The sequence below is a fragment of the Lepidochelys olivacea genome, assembly GCF_965140295.1.
Source record: "Lepidochelys olivacea isolate rLepOli2 genome assembly, chromosome: 6".
NCBI classification, from domain to species: Eukaryota; Metazoa; Chordata; order Testudines; family Cheloniidae; genus Lepidochelys; species Lepidochelys olivacea.
In genome coordinates this window covers 34,258,807-34,284,947 of record NC_140416.1, presented here as the reverse complement: position 1 = coordinate 34,284,947, position 26,141 = coordinate 34,258,807, and the positions used below count along the sequence as shown (strand labels likewise).

General features: G+C 43.3%; 1 protein-coding gene across 4 annotated transcripts in view; it reads right to left on the bottom strand.

The window, feature by feature from the left end:
* Positions 1-24,958, bottom strand: part of BMAL1 (basic helix-loop-helix ARNT like 1) — an 84,612-nt gene extending 59,654 nt beyond the window's left edge. For 2 of the 4 annotated variants that reach the window (XM_084630751.1, XM_084630747.1), the window contains exon 1: positions 24,817-24,936. The gene's annotated coding sequence lies outside the window, so the exon portion shown is untranslated. Of the gene's footprint in view, positions 1-12,585; positions 12,678-13,327; positions 13,396-24,816 lie in introns of all 4 variants that reach the window. The other 2 variants (XM_084630748.1, XM_084630750.1) reach the window with 2 other exon arrangements.
* Positions 24,959-26,141: the final 1,183 nt, after the last annotated feature.

The window sequence follows — 26,141 nt, the reverse complement described above, 5'->3', positions numbered from 1 at the left end:
ATCAGCCACATGACATTTATCTATTAAAGATAAATTTGGATTCAAATTTTAAGTTATAGGCAGACTGGTTATGGGAGGAGGATTCCAAAGCTAAATTGTTTTAAGATAGCAAATTTAAGATGTTCCTTTAAGTCATCATTGGAATTGAAAACAATATTTTTAAATTGCTAGGACCTCATTCATAAATATCAAATTGAGATGGCTATTAATACAGAGAGCACAATGATACACGCACTATGAACATTTAGTGGATATACTTAATAGATCTCTATGCCATGCAAACATCCTTGATTGTTACAGAAAAAACTTGCACACAGAGAAAAATGAGAACACAACCACAGAAGCAATAGGAAAGGTTCTTGGACAGATAAATGCTAAATTGGTTGGAATAATATCTAAATCATCATGTGTCTACTACTGCATAGGTGGTTTTACATTTTGAGAAAAAATAAAAGCAGTGGAGAGCAATACAGAGAAAAATCTATATTTGATTAAATGAGTAGGGCAGACAAATTGTCAAACCCATTGTTCTGTTCCAAAATAAAATGTTCCATGACCTGTGAAGTCTGCTCCTAGTGGAGCTGGGGAGTACCAGGAGGCAGTTAATGCTCCTACATAAAATTAGCACAAGAGTTTGAAGTGTCTTATTTCTGCAAGCTGCATATTTTCTTAACTAATATTGATATCACATTGACAGAGTCTCACTCAGTTATGAATGATGATAGTCATTAGTAATTTCAAGTCTTAACCAAATGTTTAGTACTTACATACCACCTGACATCTTCAGAGTGCAGTACACACATTAACAAATGGAAAAACACTTCTAGTATCCTTAGTGGGTTACTTGAGATTAGTGAACCACTAAATCTTAGTACTCAAGCTCTTAGACAAAATTTATAACAAGGAACAATACAACATATACATAAAATATATTTTTCAAATTTTCATCATGGGTATTATTGATAAGTACCAAGCCCTCAGAAAAACTCAGATATCCTAAGGATTTAAGTTAAGTCAGATAACCTGGACTCAGCACAAGACAATTGTCAGAGCTGTCATGTTTGACTGCATACAACTTTTTACTTTCCTGAAGCCTTATGTTTTCTACCTCTAAACAACCTGCTATTTTATATTTATTCCCTGTAAGGGAAATTCTCTTTGAATAAAATATAAGAATCACTAGATATGAACTGCAAATAGCTCACTAGAGTGGGATTACAACTCTGTTTCATGGAAGTGAAAGGCAGGTACTGAGGAAGGCTGAAGAAAACCATATTGACATTTACGATTCTTGTTGTTTCCATCAGCTGCTCCATATAAAGTGGCAGAACAAGACCAGAAACAAGGATATTCAAAGCTGAAACCAGCAACCACCTCCATCAGCATGGTTTAGTTTCACTGGCTTTCTTGGCATGGACATATAATAAATAAGAATGGAACACCAACAAATTCCAAAGCATGTGTACTAACGAATGCTATTACCTGGTCAGTGCTCACATGGGTGCCAAAAGCTTTGATGGCACAATATGAATGCCAGTGATAGATATAAACTGAATATATATCCAACCACCTTAAGCACCTTGGCAGAGACTGATCCGGGTGGTGCTCAATTTGCAATGAGGCAACCTCTCTTTGGAATCTCCCATCATAATGATGATATGGATTGCATTAGAAGCTGGATTAGACAAATACGAGACAAGTTTGAGGAATGTAGTAATATTACTACTTTTACACTTACACAGCAGCCATGTATTCAAGAATCACAAAAGCAACTTAAACACTAGTGAGTAGATTTTCAACATTCTGTATGGAAGGAATTATCCCCATTTTACAAATAGAGAAACTGAGGAAGAGGTGAAGTGACTTGCTCAGAATCACACAGTAAATGCATAGTTCCTGACTCCCTGACCAGCAAGTAGTTGCCCAGCAAACACCTCAGTAGGCAAACAGGAGCAGCTAACAGGGGAGTAATTTACACAGGGATATTTATGCAAGCACAAATGGGGAAGGAGTAAACTTACCCAAACACTAATCACAGAATCAAAGAAATGTAGGGCTGGAAGGGACCTTGGGAGACCAAGTTCCTGCCCCCTGCACGCTTTTCCTACTATTTAACCTACACATCTCCCTTACTGCAGATTAAGCCCATTACTTCTTGCCCTTACCTTCACTAGACATGGGGAACAACTGATCTCAGTCCTCTTTCATAACAGACCTTAACAAATGTGAAGACATATTGTGTCTCTGCTCACTCTTCTTTTCTCAACAAGCCCAGTTTTTCAAAAAACTTTTCTCAGAGGCCACTTTTTCTAAATCTTGTATTATTTTTGTTGCTCTCCTCTGGCTTCTCTCCAATTTATCCATATCTTTCTCAAAATGTGCTTTCCAGAACTGGACACAGTACTCCAGCTGAAGCCTGACCAGTTTCGAGTACAGTGGGACAACTATCATGTAATATACCCCTGAACAATTTTAGACTTTTCATGACTGCATTGCACTGTTGACTGATAATACATTTATGATCCCCGGTAACCCCCCAGGTCGTTTTTAGCAGCAGTTCTGTCTAGCCAGTTATTCATTTTGTAGTTGTACATTTGATTTGTCCTCCTAAGTATAGTACTTGGCAGTTGTCTTTACTGAAATTTATCTTCTTGATTTCAAATTCTCCAATTTGTCAAGATCATTTTGAATTCTAATCCTGTCTCCACAGGGCTTGCGACCCCTCCCAGCTTGGTGTTATTACAAATGTTATACGCATACTCTCCACTCCATGATAGTATTGACTATTACTGGACCCAGGACTGACCCCGCAGGACCCCACTAAATATGTCCTCCCAGTTTCACAACAAACTGTTGATAACTACTCTTTGAGTACAATCTTTCAACCAGTTTTTCACCCATATTATAGTAATTTCATCTCAAATACATTTCCCTACAGTGCTTATGAGAATATCAGATGGGATCATGTCAAAAGCCTTTCTAAAGTCAAGATATAGCATGTCTACAACTTACTGCCTAGCCACTTCTTTCTACAAATCAAAGAAGGAAATTAGGGTGGTTTGACATGATTTGTTCTTGACAAATCCATGCTGGCTATTACTTAGAACTTTATTATCCTCTATGTGCTTACAAACTGATTGTTTAATTATATGTTCCAGTATCTTCCCAGGTATCAAAGTTAGGCTGACTAGTTTATAAATCCCTGGATCCTCTTTGTTCCTCTTTTTAAAGATTGGTAATATGCTTGCCCTTTTCCATTCCTCTGGGACATCATCCATCCACCATAAGTTCTAAAAGATAATTGCTAACAGTTCAGAGATTGCTTCAACTAGCTCCTGAAGTACATTAAGTGTTATTGACTTGAATACATCCAACTTATTTAAATATTCTTTAACCTGTTTTCCCCATTTTGGTTTGCATTCTTTCCCTCTTATTGTTAATATTAATTATGTTCAGTATTTCATCACAATTTCCCTTTTTAGTGAAGCATGATGTAAAATAGGCATTCAATTCTGCAGCCTTCTTCAGGTCATTCATTATTAGTTCTCCTTCCCCTAAAAGGCAAACACCTTCCTTCATCTTTCTCTTGCTCCGAATGTATTTAAAGAAACCTTTTCTTATTACCTTTTATGTCCCTTGCTAGATGTAACTTATTTTGTCTTACCCTTTCTGATTTTGTTCCTACATGCTTGTGCTATTCTTTTGTACTCATCCTTAGTGATCTGTCCATGTTTCCAATTTTTGCAGGATTCGTTTTTGACTTTCAGGTCATGAAAGAAATCTTGACGGAGCCACACCGGCCTCTTACAGTGTTCTTATATTTTCTTCACTTTAACATAGTTAACTGTTGCGCCTTTAATACTGTCTCTTTGAGAAACTGACAGCTCTCCTGAGCTCTTTTTTCCCCTTACATTTTCTTCCCACAGGACCCATCAGTTCTCTGGGTTTGCTGAAGTCCATTTTTTGGAAGTCTATTGGCCTTATTCTGCTGCTCACTCCTTTCTTTCCTTAGAATTATGAAATCTATCATTTCATTCTGTCTTTCACCCAAATTGCCTTCCACTTTCAGAACCAAGTTCTCCCAGTTGATCAGAATCAATTCTAAAAAAAATGTATTGGAAATTTTGTGTTTTGCCTTATATCTACCCAGACATCTGCTGGAAAAGTAAAAGTCCTGCACTACCAGGTCTTATGTTTCTGTTTGTTCTAGAAATGACTCACCCACCTCCTTTTTCCTTATTTGGTGATCTATAATAGACCCCTGCAGTGATGCCACCTCTATTTTTTACCCCTTTTATATCTTTACCCAGAGACTTTCAATTAGTGTGCCTCTCACCTCCTTCTGGACCTCATATCTAAGGCTACATTTTAGTCACGGGTATTTTTAGTAAAAGTCGTGGACAGGTCACGGTCAGTAAAGAAAAATTCATGGCCCGTGACCTGTCCATGACTTTTACTATATACCCCAGACTAAAGCTTGGGGGGGGCAGCCCTGGGGGCACCACAGATGCTGGGGGAGGTGGTCCGGGGGGCACTGTGGTACTGAGGGGGCACCGTGGGAGCTAGGGATAGTGCGACCTGGGGAAGCTCTGAGGGTGCTGGAGCGAGGGGCATAGCCTGGGTGTCGGCCAGGGGGGGCGTAGCCTGGGAGGGGTCACCCTGGGTGCTAGGGAGGGGGCTACGGGCGTACTGCAAGTGCTTGCATGGGGGAGTCAGGGCCTGGGGGGGCACCACAGGTGCTGGGGGTTGGTGGGGCTGGGACAGGTTCCCCACCCAGCTCCTGGGAAGTAGTGACCCCAGTTCCTAGCTCCAAGTGCTGCCTATGCTTCGCCCCAAGCCCCCGTTCTGCAGCTCCTATTGGCTGGGAACTGAAGCCAATGGGAGCTGCGGGGACAATGCCTGAGGGCAGAGGCAGCATATGGAGCTGGAAGGGGAGTTGCGGTCACCTTTCCGGGGAGCCCTCCCCCCCAGATAAGTACTGTCTCGCATCTCAATCCCCAGCCCTGAGACCACCCCCCCCCACAAACTCCTGCTGCTAGGGGGTAGGGGGCCCCCCAAGTCTGCCCCAGCAGCAGCCAGTGCAAATGGCTCAGGGGCTGCCGGAGCTGCTCAGGCAGCTCCAGAAGTCACAGAATCTGTGACTTCCATGACAAACATGGAGCCTTACTCATAACAAGTGTATATATTCTTGATGTATAATTCAGCACCTCCTCCCTTTTTTTCTTGCCTGTTCTTCCTTTCTCTATCAATATTCCACTGATAATTGGTATCACAGAGACTTGGTGGGATAAATCTTAAGTCATACTTTAACTTACATATTATAACGACAGAGTCATGCAGATCAAAGGGCAGTCCCGATCAGTGATCAGAGTTCATGCAAGGGGTCCAATAATCATGAGACCTAATGCAAGGGGATGGTACAGCAAGGCAGCTGGTGGGGTCAGTGTGGGGCAGCAGGGCAGGCTCAGATGCAGTGGCATGGTCAGGTCAAACAGGGCAGCAAGGCATGGTCGGGTGAGGCAGGAAGGCAAGGTTGGGTTGATCTGAATAGCAACCAGTGTGTGATGGCTTGTTGCTCAGGCAAGGCCAGAAGAGAAACAGTTTATTTATGTTTGGATTTTCTCAGATTTTTCTCAGATTTTTTCACTCAGCTTCCACAGAACTCAGCTTGACTCCAGCCTCTCTCACTCAGGTAACTTTATTTGGCATACAGAAGTCCTACTCTGAGTTAGACTCAACCGGAGTGGCGATGGATGCAGAATACATCACAGTTCCAAAGTTACACAGAAACCCTCTCCATTTATATACACATTCCATTGCATTTACTATACAAGCCAAACATTTTTGGCTTGGCTACTTTGCAGTAATCAATCCCTCTGCAGCATGCACTGTCTATGGTTAAACTTCCTCTTTACATTCCTAACTTATTTTGTTCCTTGTTATCTAGTTCACAGTAAATAAGGCCCTGGGTATTCTCCCTCTTTTCTTAGTTGGCTCCGACATTCTGGCCTTTTAGCCTACTGACCTATTTACTAATCTTATATAGCACAAACATCTTGTTTTCTGCCTAATGATTCATTTACCTCCCTCATCCTAGCTTTCAAAGAATGAGGCCTCCTCCCCTGTGTTAATTACTTGTTCACTTCCTTGTTTTTTTACAGCATGTTTTGTGATGATAATTATTCACATCATGCCAGGCCACAGCTACAATCTATTGTCACCTGCCAATCAGGATCAAGACTGTGTGGCCAAATCAGGAAGCGGGTCACAGAACCCTGGAAGCTGGCCCAATTCTCTGGTAACATCCCACTGTGTCAGTGTGCATGACAGCCAAGGCTACTTCCTAAATACCCAGTGGGCCTAGGTTAGAACCAGGGTCTTGACATCACAACCTCCCATTTGGTGCAATTTCACACCTGAGGTCCATAGGTGTCCCGTCCCGTCCCACCCCACCCTACCCTTTTTTTTTTTTTTTTTTAAAAGGGGTATGTACATGGTGAACTGGTTCCCAGCTCTGCTCCTCAGGGACATATCTTTGTGAACCAATAAAATACCACAACTTTCCTTTGCATATCTGGGAGTCCAGATCTCATGCATTAGCTACTCTTCTTGTCCCTGAATTGGTGTGGAAGGAGGTTGTTTTTGGTTGGGGGAGAGATTGTGAGAGAAGGAAGCATGAACTACAGAATGCAGCTTTAGGGATAGGGAAAGCTGAAGTTCAAAGATTACTAGGTTGATTGGGCTGCAGATCTGGTAAGAACCTACATATTGGTGGTCCAGCTTGTAGACAGGGTGGTCTGTTTTGAGGTTTTTGGCCACAACTTCTGCCACACTGCGTAAATGGGACCTTCCTAGCTGTAGCAATAAGCATAATGCTGGTACGCCACCTTGGCCACATCAAAGTGTCACTTCAGCTTCTCTTGAGTTTGTGGAATGTCATGTATCAGATCTGAGGCTGCGGGGAGGAAGTGCACAATGAAATCAATGTTGAAAATCATAGTTAGGGGGGAAATACAGGCTCATCTGACTTAAGGCATGATCAGCATTATTATATGTGAATTCTGTGTATGGAATCAATGAGGAAAAATATGAAGCACCGTAGGTACTGTTCCAGTATCTGATTCCCTCTTTCTGATTAGCCATCTGTTTGCATATATTAGGTGGTTGAGATATAGAGATGCACTGCTAGTAAGTTGAATACTGCCCTCCAAAACCATGAGATAAACGAGGGTCCCCAATCTAAAGTAATGTGGTCTAGGTGGCCATGGAGGTGGAAAACGTGGGAGATAAAGAGTTGGTGTCCTCAGCGGTGGGGAGCTGTGCACAGTTGTAATGATTAGCAGGACTTGAACCTAGGTCTGCAGGACCAACATCCCCATACTGCCACCCACTGGCAGCTTCAGCCTAGCCACTCCCTGTGACCCACAATCTGTAGAGGCTGCATGCTACAGAAAGTTCTACCTTGAATGATCCAACTGACAGTTGTCTTAGTGATCCCTGTTCAGATCCAGGAACCAATACAAGTAGGGTGGGTCTGCGTAGCAATTAATGGGCAATGGTTTGCTGCTCAGACAAGGCCCAAAGGGAAACAGTAAGTTTATACATAGTCACCAGCCACTCAGGATCAACACTGTGTAACTCTGCTGGAGTTTATACCTTCAAGAGACACATTTAGATGCTTGTAAGCTTGGAAAATAGACAACCCATCTACAAATGACTCTGCATCACTCACTAAGTCTCTAATAAAATACCATTAGAACATCTGGCTTCTTCACTGTTCAGTTCTAAGCAAGTAAAGCTTTACTGCCCTGCTTGTCTCTGAAACATGCAACTGTTTGTCCTAAATTATAACATGGCTTCGAAAGAAACAAGACAGTTGATTGGTTTAAGTGGAAGGCACAATTTTTCCCCCCCATCCTCTGACTTTAATCAACCTTATTTGGAAAATAAATTGAAGATAAGGCTCCAAAGTTTGCTAAACCTTCAAGTCTATGTGATAGCAAGAAATGAAAGCAAACTTTCAAGTCAGGAAATACAAGGACATTTCTCACAGTGGCTCAAAAAGGGGTTTAGCAAAAGATGCCAATGTTCCACCAGGTGGAAGGATGAGCAGTCTTTATACCAGTGTTGCTTTCAGAAAATGGGGCATATAGATGAAGCAATGAGCTAGAACTGGGAAGGCTAAGACACATCTTGCTCAAGGCTAAGAATTATTCTCTGAAGAAACTAGAGCTCAGAATCTTACGGGAAAAGAAAAAAAATTAAACAGTCTAATGGAAAGTTCAGAACATGGACAATCTTCTTTCTAATATACTAGATTCCAGGTCCTCCAAATTCCCTGTAAGAGCAATTGATGGAAGTGTTTCTTGATAATGTCCACTTTTATAAAAGTGGTCATTCTGACAATAACCATCTAAGAGATATGGTTGTTCAGAACTGGAAGTATCAAGTGACCCTGATGAATGAGGTCCTGAGAAATTGGCAGTATCCACATCTGACATACTTACATGTGCATCTGGGACCAGGAAGTAAGACTCAAAGTTACTAAAGTTCAACCCTGGCTGATCTTTCTGGCAACCCTAACTATAAGGAGGTGAAGAATGGAAAAGCATCTCTCTATAGATTCAGACAGAGAAACGATAGAGAGTGTGTTCATTCTTCAGGCCTGTGTGCACCAATGCCAAGAGAAGGACTTGGTAATCTTTTTGGTGGATTTACGGAAGGATCAAAAATGCAATCTGATTTATACCAGCAGGTCTTTACTTACTTTTTACCACATCCGGCTTCAATGCTAGGCCAGTTGGCCTGCCTGATGGTCTTGCCAAGGACAAACATTAGAATCTTCTGCCCTTGAAACACTGTCCTCTGGCTTTCATTTTTTGGTCCATCTTGGTGGCTGGGCTAATCCATGATAGTTCTGCTGTAGCTCTCTATATGAATGACTGCAGTTCCTAGAGGGACCCTAGGAAGGAGGCTGACAACTCATGAGGTAGATGTTGATTTGGAATTCCAGAGGACACCACCTGTCCTGAACCCTGTAAGGCCCACGTGTCCATCCCATCAGTCATGCAAACATTACAAAGATTTTCCCATAGAGATAATATGGTGATCGCCACCAGTAAAGTAACAATTGGACATATGGAGGGATTGTCAATACGCAGTCCGTATCATAATTTTGATAGCTGCAGTGTGGCCTTTAACAAGTGAAATTATCTAATTTAAGACGACTTCTTACTGATGAACCAATTTTTGTCAGGGATGGACCACCTGCAGTCAATTTTCTTCAAGATGGGAAAGGTGAGATTGACTGGCTAAGCTATTTTAATGAATGGAATGAGTCAATTCAACCAAGACCTTCATGTCTGTCTTCATTAAGAAGGAGGCAATCTTAAACCATCTGATTTAAAGCAGGAGCAAAGTTACCCTTCATGAGCAGAGGACTGGTGCAGAAACTTATGTCTATGGGAATACTCAGAAGAAGAGGCCCATTTCCATTTTTTGAGGTATGGTAGTTACAGCCCTTGTTTAGAGTCCTAAAAGAGGGGAGAACTCAGTTCTCAGCATTGAGTGAAATGGAGGGGAAGGGGAGGGATTACCTTTTGAGTTGCGAGGGACTTGTGAGCAGGGAAGCCCACGTGGCTTGGATTCATGAGAAATTAGTCAAAACAGGCCAACGGGATCTGAGTAAAGACAGAATATTAAGATGCTTAGGTGGGATTGGCCTGGTCTGCCTAAGATTTAAAGCTATTGAGGTAATTGGTCACTTGCAGCTTGAGGGGGAACTGAGAAGGGAGACAAGGAAGAGGCCTCTTGGATGAATCAGAGGGTCAACAGTGGGAGAAGCAAAGTAAGGAAGAGAACTTGTACCAGGACTGTCCTCGAACACTAACAGCCAGCCTCCTGTGCAATTCAGGAATAGTCCAACATTTCTTCCCCCGCTAAATCACCTGAGACTTGACAGCTGCTATAGTGCTGGAGCAGGGTGAATAGAGAAAGCAAGCTCCAGGCTAGGAAAGCGAGACAGGCATCTACTGAAGAAAAGCTTCAAAATAAACTTGGAGAAGTCGTTGATGAAGGTTACTAGTGCAGGAAGCCAAACACTGGAACTGGGAGACTTTTGTTGCCAGCTGGGACCTACTGAGCCATTGACATAGCTAAGGCTCTATTGCCAGGGCAAGGGGAGTCTCCAGCCATCTTTCTCCCCTCAAGATTCATTTCCTGTCAGAGACCAGCTGCAAAAAGATGGAGAAGTTGGTTTGAAGACAAAATAAATAAATAACCCTGAGATAGAGCCCTCAGACAGCTGCTGAGGAAACCTGAGGAAAAGGAGAAAATGGGGGCACCAGACAACTTCAGTACAGTTCACCAGGTGTGCCCATAGCAGATGCTGACAGGCAGATAGGATTTCCTACGTAAATCAATCGAACGTCTTGTATGATTTTTTATCTTGGGAAGGGGAAAAGGAAGAGAGAAACCACAGCAATTTCAAGCCTGATGCAGCAGCAGATTCCCTTGATTCTGTCAACTGTCTAATCACAAACCCAGACACCCTTGCCTTGCCCCTTCCGAGACCCCACCCCTGCCCCTTCCGAGGCCCTGCCCCCATTCACTCCATCCCCCCTCCTTCTATCACTCACTCTCCCCCACCCTCACTCACTTTCACCAGGCTGGGGCAGGGTTTGGGGTGTGGGCTCTGGCTGTGGGGTTCATAGTGTGGGAGGGGACTCTGGGCTGAGCCTGGAGCAGGGGGTTGGGATGTAGAAGGGGAGTCGGGGTGCAGTGTCTGGTAGTTTGCGTGTGGGGGGCATGTGCAGGAGGGGGTGTGGGCTCCAGCCAGGTGGCATTTACCTTGGGCAGCTCCTGGTATATCCGTCTCCTCGGCTAAGGGGAGGCCAGGCAGCTTCATGCACTGCCTGCAGGCACTGTCCCTGCAGCTCCCATTAGCCCCACTGTGCCGCCAGACCTTTAGCAGCCTAAAATCTACCTGATTGGCTTCACTAGCCTCCAGGAGATGGAGCCTGCTTCCTAGAGACTCCTGGCCAATCCGGGAGGGTTGGCAACCCTACCCTTGATAGAATATCAACAGCATAGACCAGGATAAATCAGATGCCCATATATAGATATAGATATCTCTCTCTCACACACACACAGTGACATTCAACCAAATTGAAAGGTAACAAAACTTTAAAAGTGATTTATAGGACTCGTTTCTGTAGTACAAAACTATGCACTTACGCTTCAGGGTAATACACCTATCACATATGCCTATCATTAGCTTTCTGGGAAGAACTTTCCCATGGAGGGGTAGCGAGTGTGGTGTGTCAAATTCATCCTGTGTAGGGGACTAACTTAGTACTATTATTTAGGGCTGTCAATTAATTGCATTTAAACTCACGCGATTAACACAGAAAATTTGGGCTGTCAAACAATTTTTTAAAAAAATTACACGATTAAAAAATGATTTGCAATTAACTGCACTGGTAAGTAATAAAATACCATTTATTTAAATATTTTGGATGTTTTCTACATTTTCAAATATACTGATTTCAATTACAACACAGAATACAAAGTGTGGAGTGCTCACTTTATATTTATTTTTGATTTAAAATATTTGCACTGTAAAAACAAAAGTAATTGCATTTTCAATTCACCTAATACAAGTACTGTAGTGCAATCTCTTTATCAAGAAAGTTGAACTTACAAATGTAGAATTATGTACAAAAAATAACTTCATTCAAAAATAAAACAAAGTCCACTCAGTCCTACTACAGCCAATCGCTCAGACAAACAAGTTTGGTTAAAATTTGCAGAAGAAAATGCTGCCCATGCCTTGTTTACAATGTCACCTGAAAGTGAGAACAGGCATTCACATGGATCTGGAGTGTCTAGGTCCCCAGCTTTCTTGTCAATTTCATGGCAAGACAGCCAACAGACATGTAAGGGACACAGTGTCTACAGAGACACTGCATCACCCTAACTACACTGACACAAGCTTTACGCCTCTTGGAGGTGGAGTTGGAGTTATGTCAGCGTAGTACGGCACTTACATCAGTGGGAGGAAGACTGTAGTGTAGACACTGACATAAGGGCTACATAAGCTGCCCTATTTTGACCTAACTGTGTAGTGTGGACCAGTCCACAGTAAGTGATTGTAAATTCTTCCAGGAATTGGCTATCTAATTTGGTACACAATTGAATAAGTGAGCATGACAAACAAAAGGAGGGAAGATGGGGAGAGAGTACAAGAGCACAGCTTACGTAGGCTAACAATTGCATAACTTGAAGGTTTCAGTCAGTTAGCATTTAAAAACTGATTCAAAACAATAAAATTAAATCAGCTATCCTCAACTGATGCATACTCAATCTATCACCGGTTGGCTAGGAAGAGAGGAGAGTCTCCAGTAGGAGAGCATAGCAGCCTGATGGATTTATTCAGGGGAAATCATTCTATGCATAAGCATGAGTGTGAAAGAAGGCACAGACATGGGAAAACCTGACAGACAGAACAAAGGAGGCAAGGGACAACACAAGACAACTGGAGTCAAGTAGGAAAGAGGGAACAAGCAATTTTGATAACATACTTACGAAACAAGAGGAGATGGACAGATTCAAAAAGGGGTCATCAGTGACAGGCAAGGAAGATGATCTGAGTAGCTGCACTGTGGATGGTCAGTGGGCTAGATTTAAAAATTAGGACTAAATATTATCTTCAAACCACGTTGAAGCACCCGCTGATAAGACTAGGAGGTTTACATTAATATTACTTTTAATTAGTAAAGTTATTGTTCCATTCAGTGGGGAAAAACAATGCCAGGCACTTTTAGGACTATCGCTATTGCTGTCCTTTGTTTGGCCACTGGTGTATGTAAATAGTCGATCATACACACAGTTTCTAGAACCGCAGAAATTAGGCACACAGCTGAGTACTTAAAAGCTAGATATTCAAACAATTGTCAGTGATGCTTAAGCATTGTCGTCTTAAACAAGGTTAGCTATCTGAGCTGTTTCAGGCTGTTTGCAAATTCAAAGAGAAAAGCATGCACTGGTTTACGTTCTGCTCATATTTGAAAGGTTTTTCTAGCCCTTTTGGTTGTCCCAAAACAAAACAAAACAAACCACCACCACAATTCAATACTCCCTCCTCTGTCTCTCAAAGAATGCTTAAATTATGTAGAATCTGGATCTGCCAAGGGGACCAAATAAATACCTTATGATAGCTGGATCCTCTGCACACTGGGTGTTTGACACCACTGTTCTATGGGCAGGTTATTCTATAATTGCCCTTAAGAGAATGTTTGCACCTTTCTCTGAAGCATTTGGTACTCACCAATGGCACCTAAGACACTGGACTCACTGGACCGATCTCATATGCAAGTCCTATGTTCCTAAAGTAAACTGAATATTCAACAACCATTTAATTGTTATAGCAGCAATTAAAACAGGGAATCTATTTCACATAATAGAAATGTTATGAGAAATAAATCAGAATAACGTGTGTCAATATCCTCAAACATTTAAGTTTATTGACAAATTTCCATACTACTGTACAGCTACTGGGGGACGCAGCTAGCTATCTCCCCACTCCACTCACATAGCGTATAATACTTGACTCTCCACTAAGCATTGCAGTAACAGACATCTGAATTTCCCCAATTACATGAGTTTTAAAATCATGCCATGGAAGTCATTTTAACAGTGGTTTGTTAACAATTAAAAAAATAAAATAAATAAATAAGGCAAAATTCCTAAATGGAAACATAACAGACACTACAGTTTGTCACAGACAGAATCTGAAACCAGAAAACTTCAGTTTGTTTTTACATTAAGTTGTTAAAGGTCTGGTATAACCCACCAAAGTCACACTGTACTGGATAAAGGCTAAAATTGTCCTTAATTTTTCATTTCAGTGGGAAGTAAGATTACCTACTGTCTTGAGGCTTTTTAATAAGAGTGCCATTTAGGAACATTAGGTGCAAAACTATCTGCTACAGAGACTAAAGTGATTTTCTGGGGTTCTGAATTAATACCAAGAGCTGAAGATAAGTGTTTTTAAAGAATATACCCAATAAGGAACAGTGGCAACGTACACAACTTTTCCATTTAATTCATTCAAGTCTGTAACAGTCTGTTGTGTAAATGTACATTTAGGGACTGTTTTAAATTGTAGGCTTGGCAGCAATGCATTCTGGGAAAGGAAGCAGGAGGGGAAGAAAGCAATTTCTGTTCCCCAGTGAAAGAGAAAGTGTCTAGGAATCAAGACTTGCAGTGGTTCTTCTTCTGAGAGTTCCTGGAAAAGGGCCAGGCTGTGCTAGAGAGCCTGAAAAGTAATAGGTTTTGGATCTCTACTAAAGGGAGGAGACAGAAGGCAGGGTCTCTCCATAAACAACTATGCATAAGGCTGGGTGACAGTGGCAGATTCTTCCTGCAGTCCTTCACAGCAGGTAGAAGGCTGAGACAAAGCCAGGAGGAGGCCAAGAGAGAAGTTGCAGAAGTGGGTGAATGAAGTTACCCAGGGCATTGTAATAGAGAATGCAGAGCACCTGGAGGTGAGCTTCCCCTTTGTTTAGGGGCCCAAGCTTAGGGTTTCTGAGACAGAAAGAAAAGGAAGGAAGATATTCCTCTTCACCCAATCTCCACTGTGGTCAGATGGGAGGTGGTCATAACCCTGGCAGAGAGATTAGAACCAGACAAAAGAAAGACTGGTATTGTCCAGTTTGGACCCTAAAACCAAGGCAAGAAAATATGTGGGGAATCCTAGTATAGAGGAGAATATATCACACAAACCTTAGGGAAAATACTGTGGCCAGGAGAAAGCGAAGAATGCCACACACTGGGTAGAGCAGAGGTGGGCAAACTACGGCCCATGGGACCGTCCTGCCCGGCCCCTGAGGCTAGCCCCCAGCCCCTCCCCTACTGTTCTCCCTCCCTCGCAGCCTCAGCTCACTGCGCTGCCGGCGCAATGCTCTGGGCGGGGCGGCTGCAAGCTCCTGGGGCAGCGCAGCTGTAGAGCCTGGCCTGACCCGGTGCTCTGTGCTGCGCAGCCGTCTGTCCTGGTGCAGCTGCACGGCCAGCCACCAGTGCTCCAGACAGCGTGGTAAGGGGGCAGGGTCGGATAGAGGGCAGGGGAGTTCGGGGGTGGTCAGGGGCTCGGGGTGTGGATAGGGGTTGGGGCAGTCAGAGGGAGGGGAACAGGGGGGTTGAATGAGGGCAGGGGTCCTGGGGGACAGTCAGGAAGGAGAGGAGGGGTTGGATGGGGCGGCGGCTGGAGGGGGGGCAGTCAGGGGACAGGGTGGATGAGGCAGGGGTCCCAGGGGGACAGTCACGGAGATGGGGCAGGGGTTCCCGGGGGCTGTCAGGGAACAGGGGTGGTTGGATGGTGCAGGAGTCCCAGGGGGGCTGTCAGGGGGCAAGAAGCTTGGGGGAGGCAGATAGGGAGCGGGGACCAGGCCATGTCTGGCTGTTTGCGGAGACACAGCCTCCCCTAACTGGCCCTCCATACAATTTCAGAAACCTGATGCGGCCCTCAGGCCAAAAAGTTTGGCTCTAACCCAGGGACAGGCAGTGTTTGCTTTGGACTTTTTGTTAGACTCGTTTCCTCCAGGAGTGTAGTTTTCCTAAAACAGAGGGCAAAAACTACATAATCACTTTAGCACCTAACAGCAAAGGGACTGGGCACATTCAGTCTCAAGAAAAGAAGGGGGGGGGGGGGAAGATGATTGATAGTCTTAAAATTTGTTAAAGGCTGGTGATCAATTGTTCTCCATGTCCAGTAAAGGTAGGAAAAGAAACAATGGGCTTTATCTTTAAAAAGGAAGATTTAGGTTAGATATTAAGAAAAACTTTCTAACCGCAAAGATAGTTAATCTCTGGAATAATAGGCTTCCAAAAGAAGTTGTAGAATCTCTAATCACTAGAGGTTTTTAAGAACAGCTTAGACAAATATCTGTCAGAGGTAGTCTAGGTTGAGTTGGTCCTGCCTTAGTGAAGGGGGCTGGACTGGATATCTTATAGTACTTCCCAGCCTTACATTTCTAGGATTCTATGAATATGGCAGGGATGACCTTCAAATTATAAGAGATCCAAGCAAAAATCTTAAACATTTTTCTCCTCCTGTCTTAGAACTAACTTAAACAGCAGAAAAGACTCAATCAGAAAGTGTACCTTTAGGTGTACCTCTAGTCTTTTGAAAATAGTAAAAAGGTCAACTTATTGCAATTCACAAAGTGAAACTTCTCATTTATGGAAGAAACAGATGCACTTTAAGGTCAGCCATTTGCAATATAAAAAGAAAACTCCAATCGCAGCACTTTTAGTCAATTACAAAGAATTACTTATACCATATATGACAGGGCACACAGGCCCCTCACTGGCAAGGGGGATTAATGGGGGCCTGTGGACCCAATCAGCCCCACGTCAGTACACTTGTAGCAAATGGCAGGTGTAAAGAGGGTAGCTAAAAGAGACCCACTTCAGTTTGGGACTCCTACTTTGTTTTACATTATGATAAATGATCTGCCAGAAAGCGTGCAGATTGGAACAGGTATTTCCCTTTTCACAGACAGCCGTGCTATACAGACTAAGCATAAAAGACAAAGTATCTGTGGAAAAGATAAATGAGGCATGGCAGAGAATTTCCAAATGGGAAAATGAGTGGGGATTTAAATTCTCACTTGCAAAAGCAAAGCAAATGTTTTTAATCTGGAAGAAAATTAGGGATGAATGGAATTTATTTCTTCACGGTGAAAATAGTCAGATAAACTTTTGAATTATGTTCCTAAGAGTAGTCTTTGATAATAAGTTAACTTGGAAAGGTCACACAGATAATATAATGCAAAAGTATAAAAATAGGCTGAACTTACTTAAAAGCATAGCTGGAAACAAGTAAGGTACAGATAAGAAGGTACTGATGATGTATAGAGCATTGATAAGACCAGTTTTAGACTATGGATACCAAGCTTTTGGTTGAGCCTCAAAAACAACTCTTAGAAACATGGAACTGCTCCAAGCCCAACCTCTGTGATTGGCAGAGTCTTTTATCCACAGTCTTCTTCAGGTACAAAGTAAAGAGAAACCTGAGGCTGGCACATGCCAGCCAACTTGGGCTCACAGGGCTCGGACTGCAGGGCTGTTTCACTGCTGTACAGACTTCCGGGCTCGGACCGGAGCCCAGGCTCTAGGACCCTGCAAGGGCTCAATCCCAGAAGTCTACACAGCAATAAAAACAGCCCCACAGCCCAAGCCTCGCAAGACCAAGTTTGGCTGGCACGGGCCAGCCACGGGTTTTATTTTGCAGAGTAGACATACCCTTAGATTCCAGTGCTGACCCATGAATATATCTGATGCTCTGTCCCATAAGTAATTTATGTAACATTGGCACTGCGCTTCTGATTTTTACTCACTCATATCCTTTGAGGATCTTATTGCGAGACTGTGAAAGGTATAATTCAGTGGTGGGCAACCTGCAGCCCATCAGGGTAATCCACTGGCGGGCTGCCAGACCATTTGTTTACATATGTATGGCTGCCCGCAGCTCCCAGTGGCTGTAGTTCGCCATTCCCGGCCAATGGGAGCTGTGGGAAACAGTGCGTGCCTGGCTGCCGCTTCCCACAGCTCCCATTGGCCGGGAATGGCGAACCGCAGCCAGTAGGATGTAAACAAATTGTCTGGCGATCCACCAATGGATTACCCTGATGCGCTGCGTGCAGCCTGTGGGTTGCAGGTTGCCCTCCACTGGTGTAATTGGTCCACTCCATCTTCTCTCCTTATATTCCTCCTCAGTTCATTTCACTACTTAGTCTTATTGAAAGAAATGTAACACTCAGAAAACAGAGAACAGTACAGACAAAGAAAGGCTGATTGAAACTTTTATATGCACAATTATTTAAACTTAAGGTGTTCAGATAATAGAACTTTTCATTCTAAGAATGGACTTGGGCTTTCTGTAATTTCCCCCATACAGAATGTTTGTATATTAAAGCTCTTCCAAAAGCAAGTTATTAAATATTCATATAGATGTTTAATGAATAATCTGGCTATTTAAAGAATCCTTAAAAGAAACTACATTTCTTCAACTATACTGGCATCTTGTATAAAACTGGAAACGCATTTGATCATACTTCGTGTGTATTCAGTTTCTCTTATAGTCAATAAGCTTTTCCTGTTGAGGGGTGGGGGGGTCTCTTTCACCACAAAGGAAAGAATCAGTTAAAATATAAAAACAGGAAAATGTGATTGGATTTTTTTTTTTAAATGGTAGGGGCACTTAGGAGCATGTGCACTACTTAAAACTTCTTTTAGCTCATTTTAAGTTCAGTATATCTCAAGATGACAGTGACTCCTCTATTCAATAGGTAGTTTAAAGACTGAAAACTCCTTCAGTCTGGTCCAGAACTGACAATGTAAGGCTTTGTTTGAATGATAATACCAGTCTTTAAGTAAGCTCACAACACTAACCTGGAACAATTACATCCAACTCTGCATTTTTGTTTTTTCTGGACTGGAGCACAGACTATATTCTGCATAAATAACTAGTCTGTTTAAAAGTCTCATGGCAGAAGAATTACTTCATTAAAAAATAAAGTTAATTGTAAAACATGTATCATTAGTTGAGTCTTCTTGGACATCTGAATTCTCCCATACAACTCATGAAGGATTCAAAACATAGGTTTGAGGGGGGAAAACACAAATGGACTCATTCTGTAGTTACCAATTTTTCAGCTGTCCATGGTACCAGCACAGTCAAACAACTGCAGGCAAAGGCATAAGTCATGTAGGTACTCCCTTCTTAACACACACACACTTACTTTTCTAAGATGAAGGGCAACTTGCATTAAAAAAAAAAAATCTAGTGCTCAATTACTGCTTGATATGTCTTCGATTCTTAGCAAAATTGATAATCTATAATATAGTAATTCACTGAAACTGCAAAAAAGCACATCAGCCCCAAGGTGACAATACCTCTAAATCGGCTTTCTATATAGAATCCTGTAACCAGAAAACTGAAAACATTTAAAATACAAAATATATAGATTGTATTAGCTGTTTTCCCCCTAACTTTCATTTAAAAAATCATAGCTGAAGACTGTGAAATCTGTCATGTATTTGAAATCTAAAAACCTCAATGGCAGGATTATTACAAAATGGCTTGGAGGATATGATGCCAATGCAAACTATTCAGAAACTGTGAAACTACCTTTCTTTAACATGACAAGTGTTAGAAATACTCCTCCACAATGATACTGTAACTACTTAATTGGAATTATATTTCAACAGTAGCCATACCAGAAGTGTACCATTAAATATTTACCTTAAGAGTAAGCTTTCAGACAACAGTACTTCCTTCACATAAGCTGCTATTAAAAAGCCCCAAATCAATGGAAAGCTTGCTAACTTAATGACAGGCAAAGAAAATGTTGCCATAAGCAATGACATGTTATGAAAAATAAATCATATTTTATCACTGTTTATACTTGTCCATGTAGTGATCTTTAGGAAGTTAATAAGAAATGTAGACCAACTGGGCTGTTTAAAATGGAGTATGCCATTTACTGCTTTAACTCCTGTGAATGATATTTCTTAGTCTCTAAGGTGCCACAAGTACTCCTTTTCTTCTTGCTCTAAAAGAAGCCCATTGGCATCCTTCCTACTAGAAACTCCTCCTTCCCTTCTCCCCTCCAAACTACAGTGTGGCATCAGCCCAGGTTCACAAGTTGTTCTGACTCTGAGTCAGCGGCTAGCGTTACCTCGACAACAGGGACACTTAATACTAAGCTTTTCAAACTGCAGGAGCTCAAAAGGTTACACAGAATTTGTATGTTGACTAAGCCCTGGTCTACACTGGTGGGGGGGGATTGATCTAAGTTACACAACTTAGTGACGTACTTAGATCGACTTACCGTGGTGCCTCCACCACAGTGAGTCAACTGCTGACCCTGCCCCGGCGACTCTGCCTGCGCCTTTCGCAGCACTGGAGTACAGGAATTGATGGGGAGAGTGCTCGGGGCTCGATTTATCACGTCTAGACTAGACACGATAAATCGATCCCCACTGGATCAATTGCTGCCCGCCGATCCAGCGGGTAGTGAAGACATACCCTAAGAAATACCTACTGTAGTTGCAAATGAGAAAAAACATGGAACAAGGGCTAACAACAGATGACTTTCCTAAGCATCGCTAACCTAGTACCATCTTATGTTCATTTATGGGGGAGGGAAGAGGAGGAAGATTTATTAGATTTTTATTCTTCAGATTCTTTAGTTAAACACAATCACTGAAAGTTTTGTTATAATGTAGTTTGAAATTTGTTTTTAGATATGAGCCACTGTCCGAATTAGTGCAAAGACAACTACGTTAGCCATCAACTTTCTCAAAGGCCACAACTAACATCTTGTTCTCGTTTATTAAATTCATCATGAAGCTGTCAAGTTGCTGAAACCTAGTGGTAGCTGATTTGAGGTTTTGCATCTATTCTTAAAAATTGATTAAATAGACAAATTAAGCTTACAACGTTGAGTGAAAGATCAGGTTTCCAAGGAGATGGAGCCTGGGCCCTGAATACATAGTCTAACATTATATTTCTTTTCACAGATTGGATTAAAACATCAGATAAAATATGTAGCGTCTATTGTTAGAGTTTTGCACGTAATCTGATGGAAAAGGTGATGAAAATATACCCAAGTAGGTGTCATTTTTATACAGCAGGGTGTATTTAATGCAGAATCAGCCATCATAGTTTAAGGTAAAACAGTTAACTAGCCATAGTTTTTATAAAAGAGTTTTTTTTATAGGCTATATTAGATTACTTGAAAACCCAAAACATAATTTCCCCAACCTTTAAAACTAGAATATTTCAATTAAATATAGCAAAAGTTAAGATTTCAAAACACATTGTTAACTTGTTGTTTTTCCTGAATCTCACGCATTTAAACAGCACTATACGAGGGTACACATTTCATCAGGAGAACTAGAACACTGCATGCACAGTTCTGCCAAGTTCATGTTTTGCGTTAAAAACTTTTTGAAATTTAGGACTTCTATTCCAAGTTCTTCAACCTTGCCATTAGATTTTGCATTTAATTTCCCTTGCTTTCAAGGGAGAAAAAATTAGTAAAGGGAACAGAAGGCAGCCATATCTGCAAATATCTGAAAATTTTGAGCCAGTTTAGTCATCCCTGTAGAAAGCTGAGTAGAAAGTACTCTAGGCGTATGAGTGAAAATGCCAACTTTAAAAAAGTCGTAACTTGTTTTTTAAAATATACAACTTTCTCTTTAAGCTTGGATTGCGCGCGCGTGAGAGAGAGAGAGAGAGAGAGAGAAAGAAAAAAGCTTTAGGAGAGATGATTCTTGTTTACACGTCTTTCATCTACATGACATTTTTATGCAGATTTATAACTCAACCTGAATAGATTGATTAAATTTTTGAAAAAAAAAAAAATTTTGTTTGGGGCTAAAATCATACTTGGAAAACTTCAGTCCAAAAGTTTTTGATAAAGTTATGAGGAACAGAATGATACCTATAACTCATTCTTAGCTATTGTTTTTATAGTGTTCACAGTTAGTGAATGCTATGGGCCCAATTCTGAGAGCGCTCTCCCATCAGCTTAATTACTCCAGCCCCTGGAAGTGGTGGTAGCTATGTCAGTGGGAGAAGCTCTCCTACTGACATAGTGCTGTCCACACTGGTGCTTAAGTAGGCATATGTTATGTCGCTCGGGGGAGGGGTGTGATTTAAACACAAGCGACATAAGTTATGTCAACTTAAGCTGTAGTGTAGCGATAGCATCAGTCTATTCAACTCTCAAACAGATATTGGCACTTCTAGGCCAAAATCAGAGGTACCGTTGGGGAATTTTGAGAGTTAATTTTGTACAATACACCAGAAAAAGATCATCCGATGAAGTGAGCTGTAGCTCACAAAAGCTTATGCTCAAATAAATTTGTTAGTCTCTAAGGTGCCACAAGTATTCCTTTTCTTTTTACGGATACAGACTAACACGGCTGCTATTCTGAAACCCATAAAAAGATGGAGACTTAGTAAGAAAAATGGAAATACACTAAGTCTTAAAGGACAGGATTAAGATAGCAGTTCTCATTAAAGATAGTCTAATGTTCATATTAGTTTTACTGATTAGATATAGTTCATAGTGACAAAAGCTTGAATATTATTCTTTTGGACGGTTATTATACTTTCAGGATTAGAGAGACAAAGTGGGTGAGATAATATCTTTTACTGGACCAACTGTTGGTGAGAGAGCCAAGCTTTCGAGCTTCAAGAAGAAGAGCTTGTGTAAGCTCAAAAGCTTGCCTCTCTCACCAACAGAATTGGGTCCAATAAAACAGAGGTTCTCAAACTGGGGGGCGCAGAATGTATTCTGGGTGTGTGTTAGAAGCTTTAGGAGAGCTGATTCTTGTTTATGCATCCTTCAGCTACTTGACATATTGAAAGTTAAAGAGGGGAAATACAGGGTTTTTAAATTCTGGAATTTGAATAATTTAGTAGAAAGTGGAGGTATCTGAAGAGATGAATTTCTACTGTTCTCAAATGGGACTTCAGAAATTTGGTTTACCAATTATAAACCAATTAAAAATAAAAATCATTGTATTAGGAAGCCACAGTAATTGTTCTCAGTACATTAGTACATTTTATTAAAGTGTATTATATTTACTTTCACAACCTGTGCTTCATTAAATGCCAGCATCAAGATCAACAGAAGACACCATGGATACAAATAACAGCTACCAAGGAACACCCTGAGCAGCAACAGTACTAAATATGACAACTTCCAAACAGCTAATCAAGAGTAAAACATCTTTTTTATTAAAAAAAGCAAGCACTGGGGGGAAAGCACCCCACCAACTAAGTGAAAAATTCTAAACTTATCAGCCCATCATTTAGATCACTGAGGCAGGGACAGTCTCTTACTTTCTAACACAGTGGTTTTCAACCTGCGGTCCACAGACCTCTGGGAGTCAACAAAAGGTTGTCATTACTATAGAACAGTGGTTTTCAACCTGGGGTCCGCAGACTATGTTTAGGATTTCTAGAGGGGTCCACACTCCATTTGAAAAATTTTAGGGGCCCACAAATGAGAAAAAGTTTGAAAATCACTGTTCTAACACAAGGGGACCTCTATTGGGCCTCTGAGTGCTACTATAAATGTGTTTACTACATAAATCTTTTGTTCTCCACACTATCCCATTAGTCACATAAGCAAACCCTTCACCAGGTTTATTTATGGTAGACAGTGGAGACAGCCAACTGTGGAATAGCAGGCCCACGGGTGACCTAGATAAAGAGGGACCAATACGCTTTGGTTCAGTGATTGAACTCAGCTCTGCTAAGTAAGACAGCAAGGCAAATTTGAAAAGACTGCCAACCACTTCAGATATGATCAAACAGCAAGACTCTCTGGCCTACTACTCTTTGCCCCACTCTTTCTTCTGACTCTGCAAAATGGTGAAAGAGTCTATTCAAATACTGCTTACGGGGAGACTGGGAGCCCTCACACTTTGGAGAGCACATGAGGGGACCGAACCACACTTTGTTCCAGCACTGGACATTTTCAGCACAGAATAATTATTACTATTACTTCAGATTTACAAGTAAAGCAAATTATTTTAACCAATGTACTAAGATAGACTCTAAGCCAGGGGTTGGCAACCTGCGGCACACGTGCCAAAGGCAGCACTCTGCTGCCAGCCGGGGTCTCGGCCGCCAGCCCCGCTCAGCCCGCTGCCAGCCTGGGGTTCTGTCTGCTGGCCCCTGTAAATATAAAATGTATTATTGGCATGCCAGACCTTAAATTAATGAAGACTTGGCATGCCACTTCTCAAAGGTTGCCGACCTCTGCTCTGAGCACTAAGAACTGATGCATGACATCTTCCACCGTGTAAACTATAACCAGCGGAATCCACCTGCAGCTTCTCCTTCTGTGTAGTAATAAGCCCATTTCATTCTGTTTGGCTTCTTAATATTTCATTAGGTTCTTATATAACATGCTTATGGTTAACTGTTGTCATTTATTACACCATACAAAAGGGGGTTATTTAACAAAAACAAACCCTGAGTCGAACCAGTCAGTGTGCCTTATCCATGTCTGGAAGGGAGGGGATGCTGCTCTCTTCTCAGAGGGAGGCACTCTGTCTATTCCCCCACCTCTTCCCTCAGGAAGCATTGAAAACTATGTACACTGGGGATTGCGGGTGCGGGGGGGGGGGGGGGGAGTATGGGGATTGATGACCTCTAATGTAGATACAGTGTATATATATATATATATATATATATATATATATATATATATATATACACACACACACACACACACACACATATTTGTAATATACATTTGTGTTGGGTGTCCACAAACACTCTCTCCCCCCATACAAACAACCCACACCCCTCCATACATCCCCCCAACATACACCCCCCACCTCCAGCCCCTCTATATACCCCAACCCCCTTGCCTCCACCCCTCCATACACCCCCAAACTCCCAAGATACACCCCTCCGTACGCCCCCAAGATACAGCCCCACTCCTCCATACACACACACGCAACCCCAACACCCCACTCCCTTCCCCTGACCCCTCCATGTACACACGCGCCGCCACCCTCCTCCGCCTCCCCCACGCTCCCCTCGCCCCCAGTCTCTCTTGGACTCCGGAAAGGAAGCGCCCCCCGACTCTCGCCCCCGCACTCTCCCTGACAGCAACCTCTTCCCCGCTCTGACAGGAGTCCCCCCCCCTCCTCTGCCCCCCTCCCGGTCCCACCCGGGTCCCTAACCGGCCCCGGCCCCTCCTCCCCACCCCCTCTCCTCACCGTATAGGGGGGAGGGGGTCGGTGCCCCTCTGCAGCGCGGTGAGGGCTATGAGCAGCGAAGGCACCCCCGTCCCTGACCTACTTTCCGCCTGGCTTGCCACTGAACGTCGCACCACTAACCTACTTTCCAGCCAATGGCTTCTCCCCCCGGCCCGAGACCTAGAGCCCTTCTCCGCCAATGACCGAGCCGCTCTCAAAGGTCGTCGTCCAATGGCCTGCAAGCGGGCCTCCAGGACCTGCCCCTCAGAACTCCGACCAATCCGCGCACGCCCAAGGAGAGGGACCCAATCAGAAAGGGACTTCGCAGTTTTCCTCCCGCCCCACAGAAGGTCTAAGTAGGGGCTGGGGAGGGGGAGGCGGGGCGTGCGTGTTCGGGGAGGGGGCGGAGTCAGCAGTGGCTTAACGCTCGGGTTGCGGGCGGGACCCGGATGTAGCGCCTTGTTGGTGCTGCTGGGCGCGCTTTTGACCACCGTCGGACTCTGGGGAGCACTTTGGCGGCGGAGTGGCGCGGGTCTTTGAGCAATTCTTGCCCTGGGTCAGTTCGCCACAGCAGCTTCACGCGGTTGCGGTGCCATCATCATGACACCACCCACCCTGCATGTCATTGCCATGACATCACTTTAGGCCACTACGTCATCACCTCACCCTGGAACGTCACTACAATGTCACCACCTCATAGTGCAGGGTCACTACCTTACACTGTTACGCCATCCCTTTGTGCTGCGGCGTCATCACTGCCAGTGTGACATCGCCACCTCGTGCTTCTATGTCATCCCCAGCCCCGTAGCGCTACTGCCTCATGCTTTGGTGTCCTCCCATCATGCCATAGCAGCTCCTCGCTGTTACTGCTTCAGCTTGCTGCGTCACCACAATGGCCTTCTCTAGGGTTGCCAGCCGTCCAGTTTTCAACCAGAATGACCAGTCAATAAGAGACCCTGGTAGCTCTGGTCAGCACAGCTGACTGGGCCAATAAAAGTCTGATTGGCCGCAGCGGCCGGCTCCATGCGGCTCCCAGGAGCATCCAGCATTTCCCTCTAGCTCCTAGGTGCAGGAGCAGCCAGGGGGCCTCTGCACGCTGCCCCTGTCCACGGTGCAGGCGCCGCCCTGAGCTCTGGCTTCGCAGCTCCCATTGGCCAGGAACCGCTGCCAATGGGAGCTGCGGGGGCAGTGCCTACGGACAGGGGAGCACGTGGAGCCCCTGACCACTCCTGTGCCTAGGAACCAGAAAGACATTACTGCTTCCTGAGGTAAGTGCCGCCTGGAGCCCGCACCCTGAGCCCCCTCCCGTGCCCCAACTGCCCTCCCCAGCCCTGATCCCCATCCCA